The sequence below is a fragment of the Dermacentor variabilis genome, chromosome 2 (genome assembly GCF_050947875.1).
Source record: "Dermacentor variabilis isolate Ectoservices chromosome 2, ASM5094787v1, whole genome shotgun sequence".
NCBI classification, from domain to species: Eukaryota; Metazoa; Arthropoda; class Arachnida; order Ixodida; family Ixodidae; genus Dermacentor; species Dermacentor variabilis.
The window spans coordinates 188,453,594-188,467,892 of record NC_134569.1 but is presented as its reverse complement, the minus strand read 5'-3'; positions in this window follow the sequence as shown (position 1 = coordinate 188,467,892).

The window sequence follows — 14,299 nt, the reverse complement described above, 5'->3', positions numbered from 1 at the left end:
GAAGAATACGCAACGCGTAGAAAGCAGAACGCCGAGGACGGAAATTGGGACAGTCGAAATCGACCGCGGAAACCATTTCCGTTCAAAAATGGCTCGCAGACTAGACGACCGGAGCCTGTAGACGTGGAGGAAAAGCCCCCAGAAAAGAGCGAGGAGAAATCAAACGGGGGAACCGTACAAAAAGAGAAGAAAAGAAAGTTCGGATCTTTTAGACCGATCCGCTGCTATAAGTGCCACAAACTCGGACATATCGCTGTAAATTGCGGGAAGCCTAGCGTAGTTTTCTCCTACGCGGATGAAAAAGACGAGAATGTGGAACTTTTAAGCCAATACCTTCACGACCTGCAAGTTAATGGCAAACCATGTCGGGTGCTGCGTGACAGTGCCGCCACTATGCACATTGTCCATCCGTCTTACGTGACGGTAGATGACTTCACTTGAGAAGTAGCATGGATCAAACAGGTTGTAGAAGGTCGCAGCGTGTGTCTGCCCATGGCCAAAGTCAAAATCAGTGGACCGTACGGGGAGCTCGTGACCGAGGCTGCAGTTTCCATATTTTTGTCGCTGCAGTACCCTTGCATTTTTTCGAATCGGTCGGATCAGTTACTGCGTGACAAAGGGCTTAAACTGGGGGAGGGCGTATACAGGCGTTGACGCGAGTCCAAGCTCGTAAAATCGCGTCGCTTTCTGCTGAAAATGCAAAAGCTGCTCCCGCGGAAGTAGCGAAAGAGGTCAGTTCAGTAACCGAATCCGAGCTAGGCTCGAGGGACGAAAAAACGGTTGAGGAAAGCCTGCCAGCTGACCAGCTCAATGTGAGCGGATCACTAGGGTGTCAAAGTTCACGCCTGCAGGAAGAGCCAGCTGACGCAATCGCAAGTGAGACAGGGTCGTTACTATCCCCGGCCTCAAATAACTTTGATCAGCTCTTACGTGGGGACAGAGTTACTGGCAGCCGAGCGAAAGAATAATGACAACTTAGCTGAATTGCATCACACAGCTAAAGAACGCATTGCTAGGCGCAACGTGACGATACATGAGAGAGGAGGGTTATTGTATCGGCACTACAGAGACCGAAAGGGTAGCATTCTAGATAAGTTAGTCGTACCTACTAAGTGCAGGAAGGACCTTTTAAGTTTGTCATGGAAATGGGTGGTCTGGCCATCTAGGTATAAACAAATCAAAAGAAAGATTGATTATGGAATACTACTGGCCTGGCTGTTTCAAAGACGTAGAAAACTTTGTAAGACCATGCGACGCCTGCCAGCGCTCGGGTAAACCAGGAGAAACATGGAAAGCTCCACTAAATGTAGTGCCCTTAATAACAGAACCTTTCAGACGACTTGTGATAAACACGGTAAGGCCTCTACCAAAGACAAAGTCGGGTTACAGGTACTTGTTTACCATGCTGTGTCCAGCTACAAAGTTTCCAGAAGCAATCCCTCTGAAAGAGCTCAGCTCCACCGAAGTAGTAGACGCGCTTTCGACAGTATTTGCACGAGTTGGGTTTCCAGCCGAAATTCAGGCGGATCAAGGGTCAGTATTCACCAGCGCAATGACTCCCACATTCTTAAAAAAGTGCGGGGTAAAGTTGATACGCAGTTCCGTCTATCACCCTCAGTCAAATAGTGTAGAGAGGTCGCATTCACTACTTAAGCGAGTTGTGCGGGCGCTCTGTTACCAGCACAAGGAGGACTGGGAGAATTATCTTCCGCCCAGTTTGTTTGCATTGCGAACGGTTCCTCGTGAGGCTACAGGGTCCTCGTCAGCAGAACGTATGGGAGTACACTCTGTTCTCCAGTGAGAATGTTAAGAGATGTGGGAGGAAAGAGGAGGGAGTCGAACAGTGGTAGAATACTTGCTAAATCTACTGGAACGGCTAAGTGCAACCCAAGAACTTGTCGAGAAGAACAGGGGAATAGCTCAAAAAAACGCCAAGTTCTATTACGACAAGAATGCGAGGCTTCGTACGTTTAACGCCGGAGACCAGGTAATGATCCTCAAACCTTCAAGAAAGAACAAGCTTGAAGTTCACTGGGACGGGCTCGTTAAAGTGTTGCACGAACTTTCAGATACTAACTATGCTCTGAAAATGCCCGGTCGTAGGAGGGAGGTGAGGATATGCCACTGCAACTTGATGAAACCGTACGTAGAGCGGAGCGGGGTCGTTAACTGTACGATCAAGGAGCAGGATGACACTAGTACCGAGTTTAATGAGCATAAGGCAACCTGCAACTCTGAAATCAGCCTAGAAGAAGTGGTAAAACATTCGGTAAGCTCGCACGCTCTTAGACCCGAGCAGCTAGATGAGCTAGAAGGAGTGTTAGGGGAATATCTCGACAGATTCAGCAATCGGCCAGGTAGAACCGAACTAATAACGCATGAAGTAGAGCTGACATCAACCGAACCCGTAAGATCAAAGCCTTACAGTGTGTCTCTACGACAGAGAAATTATGGAGGCATAGATACGGCACATGCTAGAGTTGGGAGTTATTCAGCCCGCTGAGAGTGACTACACGTCTCCGCTAATACTTGTAGAAACCCCCAATAAGGACCCTCTTCCGTGTGTTGACTACAGGAAGTTAAATGCCATCACTAGGAATCAGTTGTACCCGATACCCAACATTGAAGAACGAATTGAAAGAGTTAGCGCTGCTAAATACATTTCAACTATAGATCTCGTACGGGGATACTGGCAAGTTCCCCTTTCAGAAAGTGCCAGCCTCAATGCCGCATTTATCTCACCTGTAGGCACTTTTCGCCCTCTCACCCTCAGCTTCGGGCTGAAGAACGCGCCGTTTAGCTTCTATAAGTTAATGCGCGTTATCCTAAAAGACTTTGCAGGAGTTCGCCTTACCATATCTTGATGATGTAGCAATTTTTTCGGAGAGCTGGGAACAGCACGTATCGCACCTCAAACAGGTGCTCTCACGGTTGAGGGAAGCCAGCTTAACGTTGAAAGCGGAAAAGTGTAGGTTTGGCTGTTCGCAGGTTACTTATCTGGGCCATGTTGTCGGCCAGGGCACGAGACGGCCGAGAATTGGAGAATTTTCTCAGCCGCGCACGAAAACACACCTTCGTTCATTTTTGGGACTTGTGGGGTACTATCAACGGTACATTCCGAATTACTAGCAAATGGCAAGTCCTTTAACGGATGCCCTCCGAAAGGGAGCACCGAGTAGCGTGCACTGGGATAAGGACAAAGAGAACGCTTTCCAAAATTCGAAAACGCTATTGGTTTCTGTTCCTGTGCTTCGCGCACCGGACTACGCAAAGGAATTCATAATTCAGTGCGACGCAAGCGACAGGAGTATGGGCGTGGTACTTAGTCAGGTCGGCGACGATAATGAGGAACATCCTATCCTCTATGCCAGCCGCAAACTAACTTTAAGAGAGGAAGCTTACAGCGCTTCAGAGAAGGAATGTGCTTGTCTAGTTTGGACAGCCCATAAGTTGTCGTGTTATTTATACGAAGCGAGGTTCATCTTCGAAACCGTCCACTGTCCTCTGACGTGGCTCAATCAAATGTCACACAAAAATGGCCGCTTGCTCCGATGGAGCCTCACTCTCCAAGAGTACAACTTATCCGTTAGATATAAGGGAAAGTTGCACAGCAATGCGGATGGTTTGAGCAGGCTAATTTGAATTCTGCGTTTAGGGATCCTACCTAAATTTTGGGGTTGTTATTGTTGATGTTGTGAAGCCCACAAGATCCCCTCTCATTTAGCAGGACTCCCTCTATAATTGCTCAATTTGTCAGTACGAAATTCCTTCCAAATTGACGTAGCGAAATGCAGCATTTTTTGTTTCTGCACTTACGTTTTCTTTGAAGCCCAGCGGGTCTAAAGTGAGATCCAAGATACGTCATCTCGGCACAGAGCCGTGTTGTGGAGTTCGCTTTGCAGTTGCCTGTCCTTGTTGGATGTTTTGGGACGGTGTCATCATCACAGCTGGTCGTTGCAAGCAAAGGCACCCTCCCCCTTGCCACCAGCCACTCTCTTCCTGGCCAGCGGTTATCAGCACTGGCCAGTCGAGATTTCACGGGCTATGGAGGAGCTGTTACGAACGGCCTGCAAGGGTACCAACCTACAACATTTTCCCAGCCAGCTGCAGCTGCGGAGGTGGCGAGTTTCCCAGAAGCGACATTGGAACCCTTCCCCACCTGCTGCGGCGACTCGCTTTGTAGGGACGACGATGTGCCGCGTCAGCACCCCCTCGGCGCCGCTATGACTAAACGCGGTCGGCGGACGAAGTCGCCGTCGCCGCCACGGGTTGCTTGGAGCGGGGAATTCCAGGAAAGAGATGTGTTGCAGCTGCGGTCTCACAGGCGCCAGGAGTCGTCGGGCAATGAACAGACGCGGCGTCTACTGACTACGGGGCCAGTTCTTGGATCAAGGGGCGCCTGCTCGGGTTAAGACCCCTGTCTGCAAGAAAACCTCTCACCACGGTGTCTTCAGTGAAACTTGTGCGGAAGTGAGCGCGTAAACCCTCCCCCTCAAAGGTGGTTCGACGACGATGACTTTGGACGCTCCCATTGGTCGAAGGTTAAACGGCAGTTTTCCATCACCTAGGGATTTAGGGAGGACAGAGTGTTTAAGGAGCCGTAGCGCGGCTGTTGAGTCGGCATTCCTCTTTCAGTAATGCTAGACTGATGAACTGTAACGTTCTCCCCCCTGTCCCCATGTAGACACTGTAAATATATTCCATATCTCTCGTTCTCGATGAGAAAGAATCTCTCCCTTCAACAGCGTCGTCAGCGTGGATAAGTTGGACGATGGCATGGGCCAGCTACCATCTATTTCATGCCCGATCCCAACGATTACAACGGTTATGTCGCACGACTGGAGCGAATGGTTTTGTGCCCTCTCAGCAGAGGGCGCATTAAATCGAAAAAGCGCCAAATATAAACCACAAAGCGATTTATTACAGCTGGACTTTGAACGGTAATTGCAGAGAGAGTGTCATTCAGTCTATTTGCACGCGCATGTTTTTGTGAGGCAGCAGGGAAGGAGAGGGAGTATATATGGGTGTACACACCTTGAGCATGCGTGCGTGTGCACTTGTATTTGCGTGAGCGCGCATGTTTGTGCCTCAGTATTTGAATATGCGTGCGCACGAGTGCGTGTATGCGTGTGCAAGCATACGCGTGTTTGTGTGTGCATAATAATAATAATATTTGGGGTTTTACGTGCCAAAACCACTTTCTGATTATGAGGCACGCCGTAGTGGAGGACTCCGGAAATTTTGACCACCTGGGGTTCTTTAACGTGCACCTAAATCTAAGCACACTGGTGTTTTCGCATTTCGCCCCCATCGAAAATGCGGCCGCCGTGGCCGGGATTCGATCCCGCGACCTCGTGCTCAGCAGCCCAACACCATAGCCACTGAGCAACCACGGCGGGTTGTGTGTGCATGCAGTTCTGTGTGCGTGCGTGCGTACATTTCTGTGCGTGTATGCATGCGTAGGCGCATGTAAATGTGTATGAGGGTGAGCGTTTGTCGGATGTTTGTGTGTTTGCGTTTGTGTGAGTGTATGCGAACGTGCGCGCGCGTGAGTGAGTGAGAGTGTATGCGAGCGTGCGCGCGCATGAGTGAGGTAGTGAGATTATGTGCGTGCGTGTGTGTCTGTGTGCGTGTGTGTGCGTGCGAGCGAGCATTTCCGCGCACACATACTCTTGCGGATGAATGGGATATAGAGTTTATTTAAACCCATAGTTACATCTGCGAGAGAAGAACGAATGACATTGCATTTATAGCATCATCTCTTTTTAAAAGCGAAACAAATGCAAAAAAAAAAAAGAAAACGCAGTTCCATTGTCCTCTGTGAAAAGGTATGACCAGCGAAGCTGTGTATGTCTCCGCGGCGGGTCGGCCCGGCATTCCACTATCTTCGGGATCGGCCCGCGTACGGGGAGTTCTTAACGCCTGCGTCACTTTAGCCGTAGGTCGGCCCGGCATTGCACTATCTTCGCGATTTTGTTCTACACGCGGACACGATAGTGGGGAAAGTATTCCTTAAGAGGAAGGTTTAGCTCGGGTGCTCCTTTATAAATGCATGTAAAAGGAAAATTCGTTTTTCTCGGCAACTACTAAACCAAATTTGGCGAGGTTTGTTGCATTTGAAAGAAAAACTGAAACTCTAGTGACTGTTGGTACCGAATTATTGATTTAGATCGTCAAATATTTAGTAAGAATTGACAAAAATCGAAAGTTTTGAGAAAACGACACCATATAGTTTACAACTCTAACTCTGCAACGAAAAATGATATCACAATTCTGTGAATGCACATCTAAAGCGGACAAAATTGATGTTACAAGTGAACCTAAAAAATTTGGTAATATGAATATTGACGCGTGTACTTCTTTATCATTATCGGGCGACCACGTTTCACCGCCTAACAATAGTTATCGCACAGCGCGCGGACGCGCCTGCATGTATTGGAAGTTCCTGGAATGTTATCAATGGTTGCATCCGCTGTCTGGGACCGAACCTTGTGTAATCTGATTGCATGTATGCGCGACGCGAATAATGTAGAATTTTGTGGAAGACACGCGGGTCCCACCGATTACTCTGGAACATTCGACGACTGGTGCATAAAAGCCGACGCGCTTGACCCGTTTATCAGATTTTCGACGATCGCCGACGGTATTCGCCGTTTTCATAGAGCATTCAGTGTAGCCTGCTTTTTCTGGGCGCAGGTTTGCCCAATAAAGTAAGTTTCACCATTCATAGTTTTGTTCCTGTGTCCTCAACCGTCACTACCACGTGACATCTAGTGGAGCTAGGTGCTTTACGTTCATGTACCGGACGCCCCCGACAAGCCGTGATCCAAGCCCGGACCGCAAAGACAACACCAACGTCGTCCCGGAACATCGAGCAAGCCGTCGGCTAAAGCAGCTGCCCCCTGAACATAGACTTCTACTAGAGACGACAAAGAAGATTGTGGCCAAGACAGCCCCAATGGCAATCGCAGCGTCCCTAATAGTTCTGCAGCAGCCCAGAGAGCCACCAACGTTATTCCGTGGTTCCACATTCGAGGACCCGGAAAGCTGGCTGGAAATGTATGAGAGGGTCGCTACGTTTAATAGCTGGGACAGCGACGACAAGCTGCGAGATGCCTATTTCGCATTTGAAGACGCCGCCAGGACGTGGTTCGAGAATCGAGGCCACCCTTACGACGTGGGACCTGTTCCGAAGCGGCTTCCTGCAAACATCTACAAGCGTCGTGCGAAAAGAGTGAGCCCAAGCTCTACTATAGGAACCAGAGCGCAGCTGCCCAGTGAGACGATCGCGATCTTCACGGAGGAGATGGCCCGTCTATTCCGCCACGTCGACTCGGAAATGTCTGAAGAGAAGTCTAGTCCGCCTACTCATGCGTGGTGTGAAAGAGGAACTTGCAGGAACGCGCAGCTACGCTGAGCTAAGTGAGTGTAAGCAACCACGCGTCCCAAACAACTGAACTTTTATTCACTCCGAAGCGCACGAAGAAAAGTCACATGGTTCCTCGTACATGCGCTCTTGGCATTGCGCACGGAAGCACCGTTTCGCGGCGCTACAATACTCCCCCCCTCCCTATTGAATGGGCCAACAATGAGCTGCGGTTCAAAGTTCATTCCCAACGGAGGTCTTGTGCGCCGTCCACTCCGTGTGAACCTTTCGACGACTGGTTGGGCCGGTTCAGTCTGGTCTGCTGGTAGTCCTTGCGGCTGTGGAACTCGAGATTATGCCCGCACTTCACTGTTACTGTCCACGTGCGCTGGTTTTACATGGTCAAGCGAAACCACGTCGTGACGACCACCTCGATCGATCGTGATGTGATTTTCTTCTCGTTTCACCACCTTGAACGGCCCATCATACGGGGGCTAGAGTGGACGCTGCACGACGTCGTGCCTTACGAACGCGTGAGAGCAGGAACAGAGATCATTGTGGACAAGCCGTGGTGCGGGCAGACGTGGAGGGACTGCGCGTAGCTTGCTCATAATGTCCCGCAGTCGCAGGGCGTAATTTTTGTTGGCCTGGGCGTTTGCTTTTTTACTGTCGGCGACAAACTCCCCCGGAAGGCGAAGTGTTTTGCCGTATACGAGTTCAGCCGAGCAGAAGGCAATGTCCGCTTTCAGAGCCGTTTTAATTTCCAATAAAACTAAGGGCAGCGCCTCCACCCAACTGTGAAGTTGCCGTCAGGTTGGCTTCAGCTGGCGATGAAACCTTTACACCATACCGTTGTTGATGGGATGGTAGGCCGTTGTTCTGATGCGCATGATTCCTAGGAGCCGCATGATGTTCCCGAATAGGGCAGACTCGAATTGCGTTCCGCGATCCGTTGTCACTGTTGATGTTACTCCGAATCGCGCTACCCAATGGTAGATGAAAGCACGGACCACAGTATCGGCAGTCATATCTGGGATGGGGACGGCCACCGCGTGAAGCGGTCGACGCAAGTTAGTAAGCAGTTTCGCCCTTGGCAATAAGGCAATGGTCCCACAAGGCCCAAATGCACAAGGGAAAATCGAGTGTCCGGCACGCTGCATTGGACTCTCGACCTGCAAATCTTCTTACCTTGCCGACAGATCAGAACCTAATCGCCGTGGAAGCTGATGCCCTACCTGTCACTGTCTTGATGGACACCGGCGCACACATCTCGGTCATGAGCGCTCATCTCCGGAAGTGGCTCAAGAAAGTGCTCACTCTTGCCGAGTTCCACGTCGTACGATTCGCTGATAGGGGAACTACGGCCGTGCTGAGAATGTGTGCCGCTCGTGTCAGCGTCGCCGGTCGTCACACGTCAGTATTGTTCCATGTACTTGACCATTGCCCTCACGACCTGATCCTTGGCCTTGAATTTTTATCTGCCCACTCAGTTATAATTGATTGCTCGGCTGATGTAGTCACACTTGATTTTCCTGATGTTACCGACCTTACCGACACCGTACCAATGCACCCGCCGTGGTTGCTCAGTGGCTATGGTGTTGGGCTGCTGAGCACGAGGTCGCGGAATCGAATCCCGGCCACGCCGGCCGCATTTCGATGGGGGCGAAATGCGAAAACACCCGTGTGCTTAGATTTAGGTGCACGTTAAAGAACCCCAGGTGGTCGAAATTTCCGGAGTCCTCCAGTACGGCGTGCCTCATAATCAGGAAGCGGTTTTGGCACGTAAAACCCTATAATTTATTTATTATTGCCGTACCGATGCAGCTCTGTTGGGCCGACTTTGTTCGTCTATCTCCGCAGGCACTTACCTGTTTCACTGCTGTGCCCAACCTCTGTGTACCGGATGGTGACTGTGTCGTCACTCCCTGTGTCTGCCTTACTTTCGCACGGCCTGCCGTTTCCTCACACTGCAGTGACCGGATGGGCTCACCAAACTTACCTTCCGCTCCTGAATATCGGATTCTGCCCTCAGGTACTACGCAAAGGCTATCTCTCTCGCCACACTGTCGCCGTGGCACGAGTACGACCTTTCTTCCCTCTCGCCTCATCCGTTTTCCTCAAACTCGCCTGCAAGTCTCATTCCGCCACGTCGTCTCCAGCACACATCACCAAGCTGATAGCCCTGGACCTTACTCCCACATAAACCGACGATCTTCGTCATCTGTTCAGATATTATTCCGACATTTTTGACCTTGACAGTGGGCCTTTGGGACAAACCTCCCTAGTTCAGCATCGCATGCATGCCGGCGATGCACCGCCTATTCACAGACGGCCCTATCGCGTGTCACACGCCGAGCGCCGAGTGATACAACAAGAGGTTGATAAGGTGCTAAGGGCATTACTGAACCATCGTGGATCCAGTGGGCTTCTCCTGTTGTCTTGGTAAAAAAGGACAACACCTGGCGATGCTGCATAGATTACCGCCATCTAAACAAGATAACAAAGAAGGACGTCTATCCACTACCACGCATAGACGACGCATTGGATTGCCTGCACGGTGCGACGCATTTTTCACCGATAGACCAGCGCTCCGGTTACTGGCAGATTGCCGTCGACGACATGGACCATGAGAAGACCCCATTTGTTGCGCCAGATGGCCTTTATCAGTTTCGAGTCATGCCAGTCGGCTTGTGCAACGCTCCAGCCACCTTCGAGCACATGATGGACACTCTCTTGCGCTGCTTTAAGTGGTCTATATGCCTCTGTTACCTGGACAACGTCATCGTGTTCTCGCCCATTGCGCGACACACCTTGAACGCCTTTCGTCTATTCTTTCTTTCTTCCGTGCTGCTGAGCTACAATTAAACTCTTCGAAGTATCACTTTGGTCGCCGCCAAATTATCCTTGGTCATCTCGTCGACTCATCTGGCGTCCGCCCTGATCCCGCAAAAGTTCGTGCTGTTCTCAATTTTCCTGTGCCAACCTGCGCAAAAGACGTCCGCAGCTTTGTAGGCTTATGTTCTTATTTCCGTCGATTTGTCATAAATTTTGCGTACACTGTTCGGCCTCTGATTGAACGTCTGAAGAAGGGCGCCGCCTTTTCATGGTGCCCTGACCAGTCTGCTTCCTCCCAACGCCTTATATAGCACACTGCTCACTACTCCGCCAATTCTTGCTAACTTCGACCCATCTGCCCTGATGACAACGCACATGGACTATGAGAAGACCGCACGGAATTGGCACGCTTTTAGCTCAGTGTAAACGTGGGCGTGACAAAGTTATTTCGTACGCAAGTGGCCTGTTTTCACACGCTGAACGCAATTACTCCATTACAGAGCGCGAGTGCCTCACACTCGAATTGGCAGTGAGCAAATTCTGGCCGTACTCATACGGTCTACCTTTCACTGTTACTACGGACCATCACGCTCTCTGTTGGCTCTCGACACTTAAAGGAGTACCGACACAAAAAAAAATTCACGTGGTTTTTTCTGCTTTAATAAGTAGGTAATGACCCAGTAATCAGGGCACGAAACCTCATTTACTTCAGAGCGCGACAGGTAATTATTTGCAGTATTTTTTGTAGCGACCAGTCGAAGTTTCGGTTCCAGAGAGCAACGAGACGGGAGAAACGGGAATGTAAACAAAGTGGTCACGTGTTCGCAAAAAGCCATGACGTATGCTCTGACGCGCAGCCAGCGTGCGCGACCAACTTGCTGAATATTGTCGTGCCACTGCCGCATCGGTCGGACGAACGCAGCCCATGACAGCGCCGGTAGCGTGAACGTCATGGCCACGTGGTAAACCCGGCGGGGCAGGGCCGGCGAGCGGGCGCCTCGCCACTCTGATCATGTCTGTTCTTTTTTCTCTCCGTGGTCGAAACGCGGGCCTCTTTCGTCGCTGACGGCGGCACATAAATCGGCTACAATTTGTTTCTAAAGTGACCTCGAAAGAGTGCGAGTTATAAAACGTTGTGCGAAATAGTAAATCGTTGGCGTGATTTCTACTCGGATGCGGTAAGCGCAGACGCGCCAGCAATCGTCTGTATACAAAGCGGCTCGCATGATTGGCGTGTTTACTCATCGCTACTAACGGCGCCGGGAAAACTAACCGTATTTTCACTTAAGAGAAACATAACTGTTCAGGCATTGATTGTGCAGACGAATTTAGGCGCTTTATTACGAGCTGCGGACACTTCGCAAGGACCCTCGGCCCCGGATAGACGGCCGACGAGCTAGGCCTACATCATCTCCCAGCGATCGCAAGCTCGCCTGGCATGCTCGTTCGCGTCTGTCGGCGCCAATAAAATCAAATGTGCTGCAATTTAAGCGTGACATAACTGTGTACAAGTTGTGCCGACTAACATAGGCGCTTCGTTATACGAGCTGCAAGCGATCGTGTCACAAGCGCAACCGGTGTCGAATTCGATGGCCCAGCGAGCTATGCCTGCCGGCTCCTGGCCATCGGCGGCTGTCAACGGATCCGATACTTCTAACGCGGCCTTGCGGAAATACGTCTACAGTGCTCGCATAGACGTGTTTATACCCGCCGTGGTTGCTCAGTGGCTATGGTGTTGGGCTGCTGAGCACGAGGTCGCGGGATCGAATCCCGGCCACGGCGGCCGCATTTCGATGGGGGCGAAATGCGAAAACACCCGTGTGCTTAGATTTAGGTGCACGTTAAAGAACCCCAGGTGGTCAAAATTTCCGGAGTCCTCCACTACGGCGTGCCTCATAATCAGAAAGTGGTTTTGGCACGTAAAACCCCAAATATTATTATTATAGACGTGTTTATATTGTCATCGTTTGTTTCAAGCACGATAGCTGTGCAAATACGGTTGCTTTCATTTTCTGTTCGAAGTTACGCAGCATTCAGAACTTCCACGCAGGGGCGCCGGTTCTGGGCGGAGCTACCTACCGCTCGCTCATTCGTACCATGTGTCCCGAACTGCCGCATGCGGCAAGTCGCACACGACGCGCCGTACGACAGATCGCACGGAAAATCGCACCATGTGTCTCGCGCTTTAGACGTGGCTAATCACTTAGCGATTCAGATATTGCGGCCGGCGATAGCGAGGACGAACCTCAACAAAACCCTCGCATTGGCCACGATCAATGGTAAGACACAACAAATCGGCATTGAACGTTGTGGCAGCGCAGTCAAGCTGATAGTGTGGGAAATATCCCGATGGACACGACAAAAACTGCAGTTGCAGCGACACGGAGGGCGTCCCACTGCAAGTACAACAGCTAGAACAAGCAACAACAGAGGAGAAGAGCACATGTAAGCTGCATGGCAGCCAACGAAAATTCGTGATGTAGCCACATGACGTAGCGTTTTCTTGGCTATTTACAATCCCGCTTGATGTCAATATCGCGAGGTGCTCTGTTTTGCGGTTGGCTGTGCGCATGTGCTTTAAAATTGATTTTAAATATGTTCTAAGCGATATTCTCGGCTAAAATTTTATAGACGATGTGTGTGTGACCAACTAAATCGATCTCATAAGTTATCTCGACTTCAAATTTTTGTGTCAGTACTCCTTTAATGATCCAACGGGTCGTCTAGGTCGCTGGGAACTTCGTCTTCAAGAATTCACCAACAGTGGTGTACAAGTCCGGTAGGCTACACCAGGATGCCGACTGTTTGGGTTGGCCCCCCGTCGATGCTCCTGACTCCAGTGATGCAATTTATTTATTTATTTATTTATTTATTTATTATACCTCAAAGGCCCCAGAGATGGGATATTACGTGAGGGATGGGCTTAGTTTAACAAAACAGGGATTCGAGAGCAGCCTTGAAGTGATGAGCGTCGGAGTGTTGCGTGAAGTCGGCAGACAGAACGTGCCAGTCCCTTGCGGTTTTCACAAAAAATGATCGTAGATGGAAGGTAGTCTGCGCCTGGGGAGGATACACGGCTTTTCTGTGGTTAATGCGGCTGGACTGACGATGAGCTGCTGGAACTGCTAAAATATTCACGCTCTCCGCCTCCCACCACATCGGCGAGGAGCAAGCACGTGATACATCCTTGCGCGACCTCCTCAGCCGCCTCCGTTGTGACCTGTCAGACCCCTCGCTTAGCTTGTTCCTCTTTTTGGACGGCATCTTATACCGCCGAAATATGCGCACAGAAGGACATGAACTGCTGATAGTCGTTCCTTCTTATCTTCGGGCAACTGTACTCGCGCAACTCCACGATCTCCCCACCGCTGTTCATCGGGGTGTTTCCAGGACATACGACCGCGTCCGGCGACGATATTTCTGGCCTGGACTCTACCGTACCGTGCGACGTTATGTCGCTGCTTGCGAACCATTCCAACGTCATGGAAGCCTGCTTTGCTTCCGGCTGGAACAGTCGAGTCAATTGATATACCCACCTAAGCATTTTATCGTGTTGGCCTCGACCTGTTGGGCCCCATCCCTTTTTCCAGAGCTGGAAATAAGTACATCGCCGTGGCAACAGATTATTCAACCCGCTATGCCGCCACACGAGCCATCCGGGCCAGTAGTACTACCGACGTCGCCGACTTCCTGCTCCAAGACGTCATTTTACAGCACGGAGCTCCTCGCCAGCTTCTCACAGACAGGGGCCGCTACTTTTCATCTCGGGTTATTGAAGGTCTACTTCGCTCTTGTGCCACGAAAAACAAGTTCACGACAGCATACCACCCTCGAACGAAGGGCCTCATTGAACGCCTGAACCGAACAGTTAAAGACCCAGCGAACACACATTGGAAGACGTTTTGGCAAGATATTTAGGACTTCTTGAAGACGTCCTACCAAAACTTTGTTGGATGTCTTAAAACGTCTTGTAGCTGTCGTGAAGACCGCTTAATGCTCCACCAAAACGTTTTGCAAGACATTTTGTAGCCATTTTAAAAATGGCTAAAAGACGTTTTGCGAGATGTTTTGTTTTGTTTTACAAAACGTCTTATAACC